At 35.8% G+C, this 16463-nt stretch overlaps 1 pseudogene; it reads left to right on the top strand.

Annotated features, from left to right (window-relative positions):
• The first annotated feature begins 256 nt into the window (after positions 1-256).
• Positions 257-16463, top strand: part of LOC121418279 — a 31250-nt pseudogene continuing 15043 nt past the window's right edge.

Raw genomic sequence — 16463 nt, 5'->3', positions numbered from 1 at the left:
TTTTCCTGGACTGTTTAGATGACAACCTTGTCTTAATTTCCAAATTCGTTCCCGTAATTTACTCTCGTTCCATCTTCCTTTCGAATGATGTGGGGAATGATTTGTTCAAGGAGTACTTGAAAGTTATGAAAATACACTTGTAATGTACGTACACACGCTAAATGCTGCATGATATAACGACGATGGTCGAATATTGCGCATGAGCGAGTTCACGCATTTAACTCTTTATCCAATCAGAGTCAGTCCTGCATCGCGTTGTAAATTTCTGTAAACAGAAATTTACACGAAGGGTTTGTGATATGTTATAATAGCGTCGATTTCATCCAGACTTCAATTATTTAATTTCATTTGAAACGGTAACCGATTTTGTCCGTATTGCACGTCATCAATCGATAACGGAACAATATTTTAAACTTTTTTTTTTTACATATATTGAATAATTGACAAATATGGAGCAGCCAACCCGCATTCTTACCATGCTAAAATCCCCAGCGCAGGTACCACCTTCGTTCCCGCCGCAACTCCCCGGTAAGCCGGTGTCCATCAACAGCAACATGCCCGAGTGTATGTCTCGAGATATGCCTCCGCCGCCCGGCATGCCGGCTGGACCATCATCGGGGATGACGTCGGGGCCTCCCGTGGGTGCTGACGGAGAAACGATCATGGATTTTGGTCATCGGATGGCCCAGACCATCAATTCTGGTTTCCTAACCTTGTCTATTGCTGTTGGACGACAGACAGGATTATTCGAGGCCATGGCAAGTTTTCATGGGCAACCGAAAACTTCACAAGAAATAGCAGACAGAGCAGGTCTTAAAGAAAGGTAAATAAACTAATAAATAGCCCGAGTCGAGATCTAACTTAAATTTTAGTGTTTTTATTGTCCTTGCCCAATTCTCTAGTTTAGTCCACCCCGTAATTTTTGTTCTAACCTAAAGTTAGGCCTACTTAAATTATAATTGATAGAGCTTCCATTTAGCAATTAGCTCTAAATGTGAGACTAAATAGATATATATACCGGTACGATAAATCTACGTTACCTTTACCGCTTTTAGTTCGTGCATACCACTTGAAAATAATTAATGGGGTCCCTTTTTCGGACTTGATTAGGCCCTACTTTTAAAATGTATAAATGACTAAGAAAATAAAAAGATATATAATTAGATCTATATATAGACCGATTAACTTACAATGAATTTGTTCCATTTTCTTCAAGGTTGCAATTCCCCAATCCATCTACCGAGTTTTTAATCTTTGTTTTGTTTATTTATCATTACCGGTAGATGGGGATAGAGATGGACCTACATGCCACCCCACCCCCCCCCCCGCATGGCCCATGCTCATTTAGTCTTAATTGTGAAAATTCAATGTGTTTTTACCCATTCTTCCCTTGAGATTACTGGTTCGATGAAATAAAATTGCTTAAACTGTTAGTGTATTAATACTTATTTATTCGAATCGATTTGGCTATAGATCCAAGCAGTTGAATCAACCTTTTTGTTGAGGGGCCAGCGGGGCGGGGGGGGGGGGGGGGGTTGTAAGATAATTTTTTATCTTTTTTTCCTTTATTCATTTTCTTTAGGTCTATGATTCTTCATTTCGTATTCATCCGCTCATTTGTTCATCTGTTTATGTTGCCATTAATTCATTCCTTTAATAATCTTAAATTAAACTGAAAAGAATGAAGACTCGGGGAATGTAGAATGTAACGGATGAAAACTTAACATAAACTATACGCCGACCTAGAGATACAATGACGAATGCTGAAAAACTGTATAAAATTGATCATGTTTCGTGAATTACACACTCGTTTCTGTGAGTGTGTTCATAATATAATAATAATATTGGGATTTTAATCTTATTTTGGATTGGTCATTCATCGCAGTCTAAAGAATTTAGAGACTGACCAGCATTTATTCTTATAGCCTTAAAAAACTAAATTCATAGGACAATATGAAAAACAATCGAACACTGCATTTTCTGCTTTAAGGAAGACGCGGATTTCCACTGCAGCTCTGCATAGTCATGAGCATTCGTTTTTCCAAGAAAAGGTGTGATTTTCTTTTTACATTCACAATTTGTCATTTTTCCTTTTCTTAAATCATATCCGGCAAAATTTCCTGACGGTTTTTTTAAACAAATATACATTTAGATTATGTTGCGATGAAAAAAAAAACCCAAAATGATATTCAATCAATATCCCTGACCATCGTTACACTCTAAAAAAAGGTTTTACCCAATATTGGGTAAAATGGGAACAAGCATGTTTGCTGGATAAAAATTATCCCAAATACGTTGTAAACGTTGCCCAATGTTGCGATGAAATTTATTTATTTTGCCCAATATGGGGGAAATTACCCAACAAACATGCATGTTCCCTTTCTACTCAATATTGTGTACATTTTTATTCAATCTTTTTTTTAAGAGTGTAACAAAAACATTTCAACTCTCTTAAACGAGGAGACGTTAATAGTCGGCGTTGTTTCAGTCAATGATTTTTCTTCAATAGAAAAGACGATAATCACCCTTCTGAGGATTTGTAAACGTATATGAAAAGCTAAAGAAGCTACCTTATTTAAAAAAAAAACACGACTGAAATCTTTATATCTTGAAGGAAGAATAATCTTCAACTAAATATGGCTTAACACTGAAATATATTTTAAGGTAAAATAAAACTAGAAAAAGCGTAAATATTCCCCCCTTTTTAATGAACACCATTAAACGGAATCAACGACAACAGTAGGCATGTAGCCTATAAATGTGTACAATGATACGCAATCTTCTTGTCTTTCAGAATCTTTCATAATAGAGTTTGGGGTTTTGTTTTATAAATGAGTATGGTCGAAATCTCAAAATTAATAAAGGACAAGTCTACCCCAACAAAAAATTGATTTGAATAAAAAGAGAAAAATCCATCAAGCATAACACTGAAAATTTCATCAAAATCGGATGTAAAATAAGAAAGTTATGACATTTTAAAGTTTCGCTTAATTTCACAAAACAGTTTTATGCACATCCGGTTGATATGCAAACGAGGAGACCGATGACGTCATCCATTCACTATTTCTTTTGTAATTTATTACATGAAATATGAATAATTCTAATTTTCTCCTCATTGTAGTGTAACAGTGATTAATTCCTCTCTGAACATGTGGAATTGGCATTGTTTAATACTATATGATTTAGTCAAGTCGGTCCCTATGGTCAAATCTGTAAAAAATGAAATATTGTATAATTCAAACAATAAAAAACAAAAGAAATAGTGAGTGATGGACATCATCGACTGAGTCATTTGCATGTCACTGAGTTCAAGTTGTGCATATCACTGTTTTGTGAAAAATAAGCGAAACTTTAAAATGCCATAACTTTCTTATTTTACATCCGATTTTGATGAAATTTTCAGTGTTACGCTAATTTCATTTTTCTCTATTTATTCAAATCAACATCTTGCCAAAGTGGACTTGACCTTTAGGAGAGAACTACTCTCCCTCGATTGTTTGTTTGTTTGATTGCTTTGTGCCTTGTTTAGTTCTAACTTGGTGATCTATATAGGCTTCTGATATTAATCTCTTTGGGGGCAAATATTGACATTTATTGTTTTATAATTTAATTATAGCCAGTCAGTCCAGTAAAATTCATCCATGTATCTATCAATACATTACCATCTCTATTTCTCTTCTCGTCATTTTTTCTTTCAGTATCCAATTTTTTGTACACCCTCTTATTCCTCAAATCACTCACGTACAGATGGGGGTGGCTTGGGGGCACTGTACCCCCCAAAAAAAAAAAATCAACGACCAAGAACATATAGAAAGGAAGAAAAAAAGGGGGAAAGTGAAATATAACATTGTTGTTTTTCTTTTTTTTCTTTAATATCATGTAAGTATCACACTAATTCATTTTAAAAAAAGGCTCATATGTTTTACGCTAACATGCTTTGTTTTCTCGCCACTTTCATTTTTTAGGGGGAGGGGTCCCGCACAGCATATTTTCCCCCTCAAAATTTGTGGCTCATCGTGCCACTGTGTCACAATAATCATGCTTAAACATATCATAAGGAGCTGTCTTTTTGATGTATAATTATATTTTTTGGGGGGGGGGGTGGGGGATACCCTGTCGCCAATCCAGAAAGAAACATTCTTCTATTTGAATTCTACATTCTTATGATTACTTCAATGTCCACGTTTCGCGACCACATAAGTGGCCGGATATACCTTACAATATAGGCATACACTTATCTTCACTTTACTTATTTATGTTCTTTCCTAGTTCATTGTTTATGTTGGTAAAACTCATTATGGTACGTTTACGATCTAGTCAGTATTGATTCATCCCTGTCCTAGTCAAAATGACTCGGCCTATAAATCGGTTCAAGACGTAATTTTTTGTTTCAATATACATGTCACGGCGAAATTCGGCTGATCAATTAGATAACTGAGACTTCGTTGACTTGATTAATTATTTATTCCAAAGAGATCAACATACCTAAGGAATATGATATTTCAAAAAAAAAATCAGGAATTGAGTATAATTTTTTTGACCTTGGATAATTTACAATTCGTATAAAAGGGTTAAAATATCCAAAGTCAATAAATTTAAGCCTAATGGGAAATGGAAAAAAAACTGATGATATTTTCCATAATAGATTATAATATCGAATAAAGTAACTGATGGAAAATGACTTTAACTTAAGTGTGATTTTTATAGGCTTTTATACACAAGATGGTTATAATTTCCACACGATACACTCTCAAAAACCAACTGCACGTTTAAGTGAATAATTGTGTACGACCAAACACACTGGTCAAAATCGGCAAAGCCAACGGCTCAAAATCTATAAGATTTTCTGATTGATTTTGACATTTTTGATCAGTCTGACACAATTTTATTCACCAACAAACTGGTTTTCAAGAGTGTACATTTAGAGTGTACATTTAGGTGTTTTAAGAACTTGATATCAGTTGAAGTTATTGTAATTGTCATTATTATATTGATGTCACCATTTTCTTTGTCATCATTGTTGATGTAGTTCTGATTATCCTGATTTTACTTGTTATTTTCATTATCATCAACACAATTGCAAACATTCCGCCTAAAATTTCAGGTAAACATTCCAAAGCGATGATTAAGAATGAAAGACGTTAATTCATCAAGAATGCTGTACATGTAATGATGATAGATCAACAAAGGCATGTGAAGGTGGGGGGGGGGGTAACGAAAAAAAAAATCTGAAGATGAAACGAACAGCATGCGTTATATTCCACTCACTTTGGATGATCAATTTTATCATCGCTCATGCACGATGAGTGTATTCCCCGATACAATCAACAACAATGCTTTACAACTATTCCCAATCCATTCATTGACATGTACAGCGTCTTTTATTACCCTTACAAAGACCTCATAAGTTATGGCAATTGAGGCTGGCTCGGTATTTGAATATTATTTTGATACCTTATCAACACCATATTTTGACAGTATAATGCGTCGAAATCTTGACCTTATGCTTTCATTTATTTCAATGACAAGGTGGTGGAAACTATTCGTGGTCTCTATATATCTCGCAGGTGTGCCCTTTATGTGAGCGATTTGAACAATATGAAAATGGAAAAGAAAAACATTGCAACCATAACAGAAAAGAATCCTCGGGTGGCAGAGAGTCAGGCTCTGTGTGTTATGTGGATCCTCTTTTTTTCCAAATACCAAAACGAGGAACGCAGAGTGTTAATTTGTCACCATGCAGAAAAAGTTGTCGCCAATACGTCCAGGATCGCAGTTAAGGAGACACTTGAATTGGAAATGAAAATACCCAGACGACTTCCGTCAATATTGCCTATTCTCATAAAACAGAAATGAATTTGGTATTTAAAGATGGTGTATCCTTATTAGCCTTAGTGTATATTATAGAAGGAAGGTACGTGCACCTGATTGTGACATCGATTATAATAGATGTATTATGAAAGAAGAAGAAGAAGGAGAAGCAGAAATAGTAGTAAACAGTAGTGGTGGTAGTAGTAGTAGTAGTAGTAGTAGTAGTAGTAGAAGTAGTAGTAGTAGTAGTAGTAGTAGTAGTAGTAGTAGAAGTAGAAGTATAGTAGTAATAGTAGTATAGTAGTAGTAGTAGTAGAAGTAGAAGTATAGTAGTAATAGTAGTAGTAGTAGTAGTAATAGTAGTAGTAGTAGTAGTAGTAGTAGCAGTAGTAGTAGTAAGAAAAAGAAAGAAAAGCAGAACTTGTAAAAGGTAAGTCCATAAACTTATTGTTCCAATACTAATTAACATAACCTATATACAAGAAACGGACAGAAAACGAACTTAAAATACGTAATCTACAAAATAACAAAGTAGAGCAAATAAGCGACAACAAAACAATGGAAAGTAATTTAGATAATAATTGTAATGATAACGATCATGGGCGTAACTACGGGGGGGCATGGGGGGACACGTGCCCCCCCCCCCCAATCGGCTGGCAAAAAAAAAAACGGGGAAAATGAGAAAAAGAGGAAGAAAGGAAGAGAAACATAATGGGGAAATAAGAAACTATTGTTCATTAAAATGCCTTATATTATATTATGTTATATTACATAAGAAGCATTTTTTCATAACGTTATGAAACATTGCTCAGGGCCTAGGTCTTCATTGTTCCCGGTTCTTGCATGGACTGTTTAACGGGATATATGATCCTGTTGTACTAAAACCTCCCGTTTCAAATCAATATACACCACATATATTTCCTTGCAATTCGAGTTATCATTGTTTTATGTGGTGACATTTGCTTCTTTTTCATGACTACTTCAAGTGATTGCCCTTTTTTATGGTCTTGATATAAAATATTTCCTGTCCGTGCTAACGTTCGCATTAGTTGATTAGTGAGATGTCTGCTCTTTATGAATTCCTAAACTCTGTCCTTATAACTACAATTTTTCTTATCGGAATATCAAATATTTTCAGTTCGCGCTTTGCGCTCGCATCATTTGGTTAGTGAAATACGTAAGGTCTTAGTGAATTCCTACAAACAAGCCTTAGAATGCCCCTCTTCAGGTGTGAATTTCAAAAATTTTCAGCTCGCGCTTCGCGCTCGTAGTATTTGATAAGTGAGATGCGCATGATAATCATGATTACAATGACTACAAAAAGTGCTTCATGTGTTTAGATGTAATTCTAACAAAATCAGCAAAGGATGGCACTAGCATTAGTTGACTATGCTGAGATATTCATAATCTAAATGGATTCCTAAAATATAGTCCTTAAAATGTCCCTGTTTGGGTCAACATAGACAAAAATTTCAGCTCGCGCTTCGCGCTCGCATTGTTTGTTTAGCGAGACAGATCATGATTACAAAAAAATTTGCTTATAATGTCCTTTTTTAGGTATGAATATAAAAAAAATTCAACTTGCGCTTCGCGCTCGCATTGTTTGTTTAGCGAGACAGATCATGATTACAAAAAAATTGCTTATAATGTCCTTTTTTTAGGTATGAATGTAAAAAAAATTCAGTTTGCGCTTCGCGCTCGCATTGTTGGTTTAGCGAGACAGATCATGATTACAAAAATTTGCTTATAATGTCCTTTTTTTAAGTATGAATATAGAAAATTTTCAGCTCGCGCTTCGCGCTCGCATTTACCTAATCAGTGAGATACATATATGTTTAATGACACTGCATGTCCTTGAAATTTCTCTATTAGGTCAGTTTACCTGGCAACTGAGCGCGCTTTGTGCGCTCCCTAAGTGACTCGAAATTTTTGCTGGTGCCCCCCCCCCATGCCGTGACCCACGGTACGCCACTGATAACGATAATGAGGATGAAATTTTAAGAGTAGAAGAGGGAGGGAGAAAAGGGTGGTACAAATAAAACTGAAGATGAAAAGAGGAACATGGCAGGTACAAATAGCACTGTAGTGACATATTTAGAATATAATATTAGACAAATTTATTGATATTTAAAGATTAGATTTAAATACTTTTAGTTGCATTTATAAATTATGTTAGCTTGACTTGTTGGTGTGGAGTATTGACAAATTAGCACCTTTCTAACATGTCTAAGTTTGCGCTTGAAAATATACTTGGTGATTCTTTAAAGTCATTGGGCAGTGAATTCCAATACACTGGTCCAAAACAAAAGACGAAAGTTTTTTTTTGCCAATAGAGTATATACGCATTGCATAATTACGATGATAGGAGGATAGTTTATAGTTTGGGATGCATCTAAGTTTGATCTCAAAATTTCATTCATAGAGAATTAACTTTGAATTGGAATGGGATTAGCTTTCAAATTTGTGTCCCCGCCCTATAACTAAAATCAAATGAATTATATCATGTCACATTTACCGTGTTTACATGTGATCGGCTTTTGGTTCAAAACCGCGAGCCGATGCAGAATCGGCATTTTTTTGGCAGCGTGTAAACACGGTAGGTGTGTTCTTTATAATCTGGGATACGCGCAGTAAAAATGAGGTCAAGCGAGATTCTTTAGAGAATGCGCGTATATACCCGTTTCCCCGGGGTGAACGCGATGAATTCCCTCGCGAATGGCAATGATCAGACTTAAAGGGGAAGTTCACCCTGACAAAAAGTTTATTGTAAAAATAGAAAAAATAATACAAAATATTGCCGAAGGTTTGAGAAAAATTCATCAAATAATTAAAAAGTTATTAGAATTTCAATTATTTGATTTGTGACGTCATATGCGAGCAGGATTCCTACATAGCGAATGGTACAAAATCAATGAAATGTCATTTTCTCAGAAAATTGAAAATGGTTTTCACTGCACCTTTTGTATTTCAATAGACAAGTCACTTCACACCCGATCATGAAGAGAAAACAAAATTAAGTCATAAGGAACCATACAAAATTTGAAATTCATGCATTTCATATTACATAACACATGGGGCAGCTGCTCGTTTATGACGTCACAATTCCATAACTTTGAACTCTAATAACTTTCTTACTCTTTAACGGATTTTCCTCAAACCTTCACCAATATTTTTTACTATTTTTTCTGCTATTTTTACAACAAAGTTTTCTTCAGGGTGAACTTCCCCTTTAACACTCTGCACTGCAAATACCGCCTGTGCAGTTTCATGATTTTAAAATGGGAGGTTGTGTAACGTATTATTCAATAAGTAAGTTTCGACCTGTACTACCCACGCAATGTGAAGTATAAAAAAAGGCATTAGTTACGTCCTGTGGGTGTTCAATAACTGAAATCTGTAACTGATTTAAGGTGCGACTGTCACAGCTATGTTGATTTTCTTTTTTTTTCCTTCAAACATCGTGGCCTACTTTTCCAGACTGACTCAGCGCCATTGATAATATCTAATTTGTCAATACTCTCACTTGTGAGCAGACAATGCCTGAAGAATGATCTTGAAATTCGCGAAAGACCTTGGCCCGAGCTGATTTGTTTTGCATTTAGAGTGTTGAATTTCTACCAAAAATTATCCCGTATAATTGGCGTCTTGTCCCGTGTCGTTGGATTATAATGATTGTGTACGCTGCGCAGTTGGACACCCACTTCTTGAACATGCCCTTTATTCGGGTTTTTTTTTCATTTAAAACGCAGATAAATGAATTCAAGGTGGAATCATAGAAATAGGTGTGTATATTTCTTATTTATGTCATGCCCCATGTGACCCAACTTGTCACTTCAGAATTAGTTTTATGTGCAAACAATATGCCAGAGAGGATGCAAAAGGTGACTCTATGGTATAACATCACTGACGTACAAAATTAATTGGTGGGGGGCGCTTAGCGGACACTAGACCCCAACAAGTTCCCATACCAGGAGCAAGAAAAAAAGGAGGAGGAAAGGAAATAAAGAATGGTGACATTGAATATTATTTGTTTTCATGTCAGAATGTATTATAAAATTAGATTTTGCTTAACGCAACTTTTTAGAAATTTTGCCGCTCACGTCATATTGTGCCCCCTCAAAAGCTTTTGGGCTCACAATCGTCTACTATCGCCGACATGATCGATATGATACACAGCAAAAACTGTGGTGTTAACAGGTGTACATAGAGGACCACACCAGTTATTTTACACCGGTGTTAAATTGGTGGTGTTAGTTTTACACGTATAGGTGTTATTACAACACCTTTTGTTGTTACATTTACACTCTTAAGTGTTATGTTTAATCTCTCGGGTGTAATTTAACACCTCAGGGTGTGGTCCTCTATTAACACCAATTGGTGTCAGTTTTAACACCACCGTTTTTACAGTGAAGGCTGATATGACTGATATAATAAACATGATCTTTTTTTTTGTCACCAGCTGAAATTACCTTTACTTTAGTGTGTTGATGCTGTCCCGTCTTATACTCTGTCTTTTTAGGGCACACACAGAGTACTGGTTATTCGATCTCCGAATAAGGTATTAAATCGTAGCTCATTGAGAAATCATAGAAACATAACCCCTCTGTGGATTTCGTTAATATCCACTGAGATGAATCACAATACCAAAAGATACCTTTATATATAAAGGTACCTTTATTATTGCTTGTTTTATCAGCTCAAAATAAAGCACACCTTCATCAACACCATAATTTAAAAACGTTTCAGGATGAGAATAACCGGAAATGGGTTTACAAAAAACAACATGAGCAATGAATATTTGATAATTCAAATAAAGTACAAAAATTGCACCAACAAGGGCAATTATGAAAGAGTATGAATGCAGAATAAAGTTCATCGTTTTTAGTTTGATGTACAAGTATTTCTTAAAATGAATCATTTTGGTCAAACTCACGTGATTTCAGATATGCCTATCCAGAATGCATTCCATGTGGAAGACTTGTTGGTGCGTGTCGATCCTCACTGGCCAAATATTTGGAAGATTAGAATTTTTGAATTAGAAATTTGCTTGACTTCTGGTCATCATCTGTATGTGAATTATAGAGATAATAACAGTCATATTCATGATATTTGGGTTTCATGTGTGGCGTGTTGAATGTGATTGTGAAAGGAGTTTCAAAACATGCATGGGGTCGGTAAAATAAATGCGTTTTGCAGGGGCGGCGGGGGGGGGGGGGCAGGATGACATATTTTTATTGAATCTTATTGAATTGCAGGGGTTATAATATAGAGCTATACGACCTCTCTATTCCTTCCTTTCATGTTTTTTTTATATTTCTTTTCTTCTTTTTACACTACGTAAAAAACCAATATGTCAAAGTGAAATATACTGTGTACATGGAAGAATGCAAGTAGTCTACTTGTTGCTATTTGATTTAAGTGGGTCAATTTGTGTTTTAGGTAAAAAGAAAATGTTGCATTATTTAGAGATCACAGAAATAAATCTTCCTTGGTAAACCGATTTTGAAAGATATCATGTCCTTCACGTGATCGCATCACTCCGCAAGGGGGACGCAAGTCTGTACACTTTGGCAATTTTGTGACATAGTTTGTGGTTTACAATCTCTGTCCCCCGTTCAATGAACTCCTCCCCTCCGATTCTTCTTCGAGAGAAAGAATCAAGGCTTGATTTACCAACCAATCTTCCGTTGTCTAATGGCAAGATTAAAATAAAAGATGCGTCTTTAGTATAGCATGGAAATCCTTCATAAACTACACTTCATTGAATACATATAGGAATTATCTGTGTCTCACTTTCACTTGATGATGGACATACTCTGATCGGATTTCTGCAAGCTTCTTAAATCAAGTCGAGCAGAAAAGTCCTCGACGTATAGAACCATTGAAAGCGTTCTAGGAGAAGTAGAATGTCGTGTTGAAAAGACTGATTAATGTGTACCAGGGAACCCATACCAATGCGTCATTCTTGCTACACTGCGAAAACCCCGGTGTTGATTTAACACCAGCTCGCGGAATCTATATCTGTCCACACCAGAGAAGTGTTAAGCAACACCAGTTTGGTTTTGGTCTAACACCAGATATGTATTTATACAACACCAATTAGTATTAAACTACTGGGTTTGATTCCAAACTGGCGTAATTTCAATACTTCTCTGGTGAGGTCAGATATAGATTCCGGGCTGGTGTTAAATCAACACCGGAGTTTTTGCAGCGTAGTTATTTCATCCAATTTCTCCTTCGTTGGAGTCTTGGACGTTTGATGGATCGAAGGAAACCGAATGTAGTGGACTTAAAATTATGTCACAGAATTAGAATACCGTAACTTGAAGAAGAAAAAACATGTCGGCATATATCTCTGCCAGAATATTTCTGTAACCTTAAATTATACCTGAAAATATCACCGAGGTACGATTATTGATATGAATTATTCATAATGTTTTATTATCATCAAAATGTAAAATTTATGCGAAACAAAACAAAGGTTTTCCTGAACAATAAACAGTCATGATGAGTGCAAAAATATACATTTTTGACAAAGTCGGTAAATGTATTTTTAATCAATATTAAACAAAACTTGTAAAATATTTTACCTTGATATACCTTCATGTTTGGTATAAAGTATAGAAGACTTATTTGCCCCTCTGCATCTTCTTAGAACTTGCCCTCAGTTAAACACAACAATGTGGGTTTGGACGAGTTATCATGGTTATGGGAATTGTCAATTTTTGGTTTTCCAGGCCTTCTCTAGATTTGATATGAATGCATTTATACTGTTACTTTTTACATATTTTATCGTTAGGCTAGTCAAGTGCACATGTGTATGTTTTGTCACTTCTGTCATACAATTTCCGTCGCTGATTAATTTTTTTATAAATTTGTAAACATTTGTCAATGACTGACAACATAACAGATATATTATGATGTGGTCGTATGTTTCTTTAAGTTCTGTAAGTATCTTATACCTCAGCGTTTTCTTCTCTTGTTGTCTATCTGATATGAAAATTCAAGAAATTTAATTCGTTGCAGACATATAAGACGTTATCTTTATTCCTTCTATTATAAATTTTACTTCTTTATTCTTCAACCTCCCTCCCTTAAACTTATTGCGGCCTTCATTCATATTATTATTGAGAATGCTGAGGAGAAGCGTTTTACAGTGTCGTTCAATTAGACCGTTTTCTACTGGTATATTATAACGATGATTGTCAAGGAAAACTTGCAGATAAAAAAAAAGGAATTTCATGTTGAATATTTCGTGCATATTTTTTCATGCGGCACTCTAGCAGAACATAATGTAGATAAGACACAGATGTGAGTATTGTATAGACCATAGTCTTCTTTTTTCTAATTCTCTCATAATTTATGCAAATATTTGTTGTAACAGCTATAAAATGATTCCTAATTCTGATGTCATTTGCCAACGACAATAACCGTACTTTTATTGATTTATTTGATTTCAAGTCAGCACTGTCTACGGTTCTGACAATGCCAAATTATTCGAAAGAGGAAATGCGTCTCCGTTTTGATATTGTGGAAAAGCTATCTGTCTCGTAAACCTCATTTGTAATTGTGTTTACTCGAATTCTAAGTGGGTTTACAAATTGAAATCCCCAGGGGTAAAGCAAATTATCTTTTTACGTTATTATTATTGGACGTATAATTATGGAAGAAGTTTTAAAAGAAGGTTAGTGAAGAATAGATTTAAGAAGTTGATGGGTGATTTAACATAGTTTACTGTCAGCTGTATACACCACGAATGGGGGCAAAATAAAAACAGCTACAATTCTAAACTCTGCGCTATCTTGTTCAACGCTTTGAAGCAATTATAAATTAATGATTTTTATGAACCCCCGTAGGGGCCTATTAGAAGTTACCAGCCGTACATTCTTGTGATTTAAATACCCGTGACGGATAGAAGAGGAGGAAATATTCTACAATAGTACAAACTTGCTTTTAGAACTCGATCAAAATGACATTCAACTGACTGCATGAACATCAATTTTATGTCCTCTTATTCATTGAAGAGGGAATTTTCCATTGCCATCTCACTGGATGACAAAGCGAAAAAACAAAGTATGGATGCTTTTTACCTCCAGCTATTTTTTTCTTCTATACTTTTAGTAAATTATCGGAAATAAGGGCTGGGTTGGTTTGAATAGACCTTATTCGCTTGGTTGCTCTCCTAGAACCGAGTAGTACCGGCTGGCATGTAATAAGCTGCAGTAGTAATATCAGTCTTTTGTTTACCATGCGAGCAGATCAATTTGTCAGTTGTCTGGTACTTTGAAGGGAAATCCAACGTTGTGTGAGTGTATGGAAGGAAAAATTAAGAAAAGTAAAATGGTCGAAGTTCATATTAACCGGGAATAAGAAAGTTTTAGCTATTTCAAAAATAAAATCAATATATTGCTCTGAAATCTCAAATTTGCAACTATGTGGGTAGATATTGATATGAGATAAACATATCTTTGACATTTTTTCAGTGTACTTTATTATCAGAAATTAAAATCAAACATTGGTATCATCATTTTGACTAAAATGTTTGAAAAAGATGACATTTGACATTTTGTCTATGAAAAAAATGCAGTTTTTGTTCTTACCCATTGTGAAAAGGATATCACCCCAGTGCCCATTTTGAAAACCACATATATGACAAATGATATCTTTATACATTATTTTGTTATTTCCTTATCACTTTTCAAGTCCTTAACCTGTCTTCTTCTCTGAATTTCTTCGAAAACTATTGATTTCATTCTTTGTATTACTATAGATAACAACCTAGCACAGCAATATGTAGTCGCTTACTTAAAAGTAGATTTAGTATAACGTGTTTAAGTTAATAATGAACATATTAATCTGTTAGGTTCATCAGTCTGTAATAGTTTGAGGAATTTGTCTAGAGTCATACTCAAACCAAAAGCAAAACGCATGGCAGCCTGAGATCAGTAAGGATGTTGATATTCAATTCATAGGTGACATTTGCTTTTGTTGATATATATATATATATATATATATATATATATAAATGTTGTGTAATGAATAACTCTAATCTATCCATGCAGTCCGCAGTTATAATACATTGTTTTAGAGATGTCATTTAACTTTACAGAAGATTTGTAAACAAAGGAGTGGCATGTCATTCCAAAGTGATTTGTGTCTGATTTCACAGATGGCGAAGAGGTAGGTTAGTGTATGTGTATGGGAAGTGAGCGTAGGTGTGTGTGGTGATAAGGGTGTGTGTGTGTGTGTGTGGAAGTGTATGAATGATGTGCCCGATGATGTGAGAGAGGATGTTCGTCAGGCGCATGCTTGTCTGTGTGTGTGTGTGTGTGTGTGTAGGTGGGAGAGAGAGAAAGAAAGAAGTGAATGGGTGTGCACGTTGTTTGATTGAAATCATCAGGATCTGTGTATTATGTGCTGCGTTCGAGAGGGTGGGTGGGTGTGTGTGTGTGTGTGGGAGAGAGAGAAAAAGAGAGGGGATGAGTGCACGTCGGTGGACGAAATCATGGAGCTACTAATTGCCCCATGATCATGATGAGATCATGGGAATTTGCTGTGTGTGTGTGTGTATATTGTTTGTGTGCGGGTGGGTGAGTGTGTGGGTGGAGGTGAGGGTGTGTTTGAGGGTGGTGTGCTTGTGTGGGTGTGAGAGATAGGGGATGATGGTTTGTGAATGGTATCATGGGGGTAGATGGTGTGCCTGTGTAATGTGTGTGTGTGTGTGTTGGTGTAAGGGTAAAGGCAGGTGTGTGTGCGCGAGTGTGTGTATGTGTGTGAGAGGGAGGGAAAGAGAAAGAGATAAATTGGTGACTGGAATCATTGAAATAGGTGTTGTGTTTGTGCTGCCTGTAATGGTGTGAGTGAGGGTGGGATATTTTCGCGGGCGTGAGTGTTCGTTGGAGGGTGTGCGAGTGCAAGAGAGAGGGGACGAACGCATTTGTGAACGGGATCATCGAAGTGGATGTTGTGTGTGTGTGTTATATGTTAAGAGTGTGGGTGAGTGTGAGCGTTGCTTGAGCTTCCGATCAACCGTTCGTTACTCTGCCCTTAAGATATAAAGTGAGGAGACGAATCAATGAATCTCCTTTATGATAACAAAACACATGACCTTTCATAAATTCTTGTGTTTTAGATTTCATTGATAATACTGATACTTTCCAGGGCGACAGCTTACATGTTACAAAATGGGAGAGCATGCTTACTAGACAGTATCGAGACAAGTGGTCTCAATCGTATGTTTTTAATTCATTGTTAAAAAGTTGTAAAATAAAAACGTCCTCGACTTTTCGGATTCGTGCCAAAAAATGAAAATTAATTCGTTGAGGCAAACGAAGTGACTAGCAATCCGCCTGTCTGTTCCTACAATAGGGGCTCAACTAAATCAATGAGATTGGCTGATTGGCAAAATGACTTCGTGAATAACGTGGAGCTAGCGCGTTTATTGTCAAATGGGGCTACTCATGCTTCAAACCACGTTACGATGTCACACTTTGATGCGCATCGATTCGCCCTGATTGACTAAAGTCATTTTCTATCAGCATCACATCAAATGCATAAGGGCACAATGTCAATTTTAATCAGTTCCCCCCTTTTGATTCGTGTGTAAGCCAATAGAATCCATATTAGATTTAATACGAAGAGAGTATATTGGT

This window comes from Lytechinus variegatus, chromosome 7 (genome assembly GCF_018143015.1).
Source record: "Lytechinus variegatus isolate NC3 chromosome 7, Lvar_3.0, whole genome shotgun sequence".
In the NCBI taxonomy this organism is placed as follows: Eukaryota; Metazoa; Echinodermata; class Echinoidea; order Temnopleuroida; family Toxopneustidae; genus Lytechinus; species Lytechinus variegatus.
The sequence above is the reverse complement of the archived record's forward strand: the minus strand, read 5'-3'. Positions and strand labels throughout refer to the sequence as shown.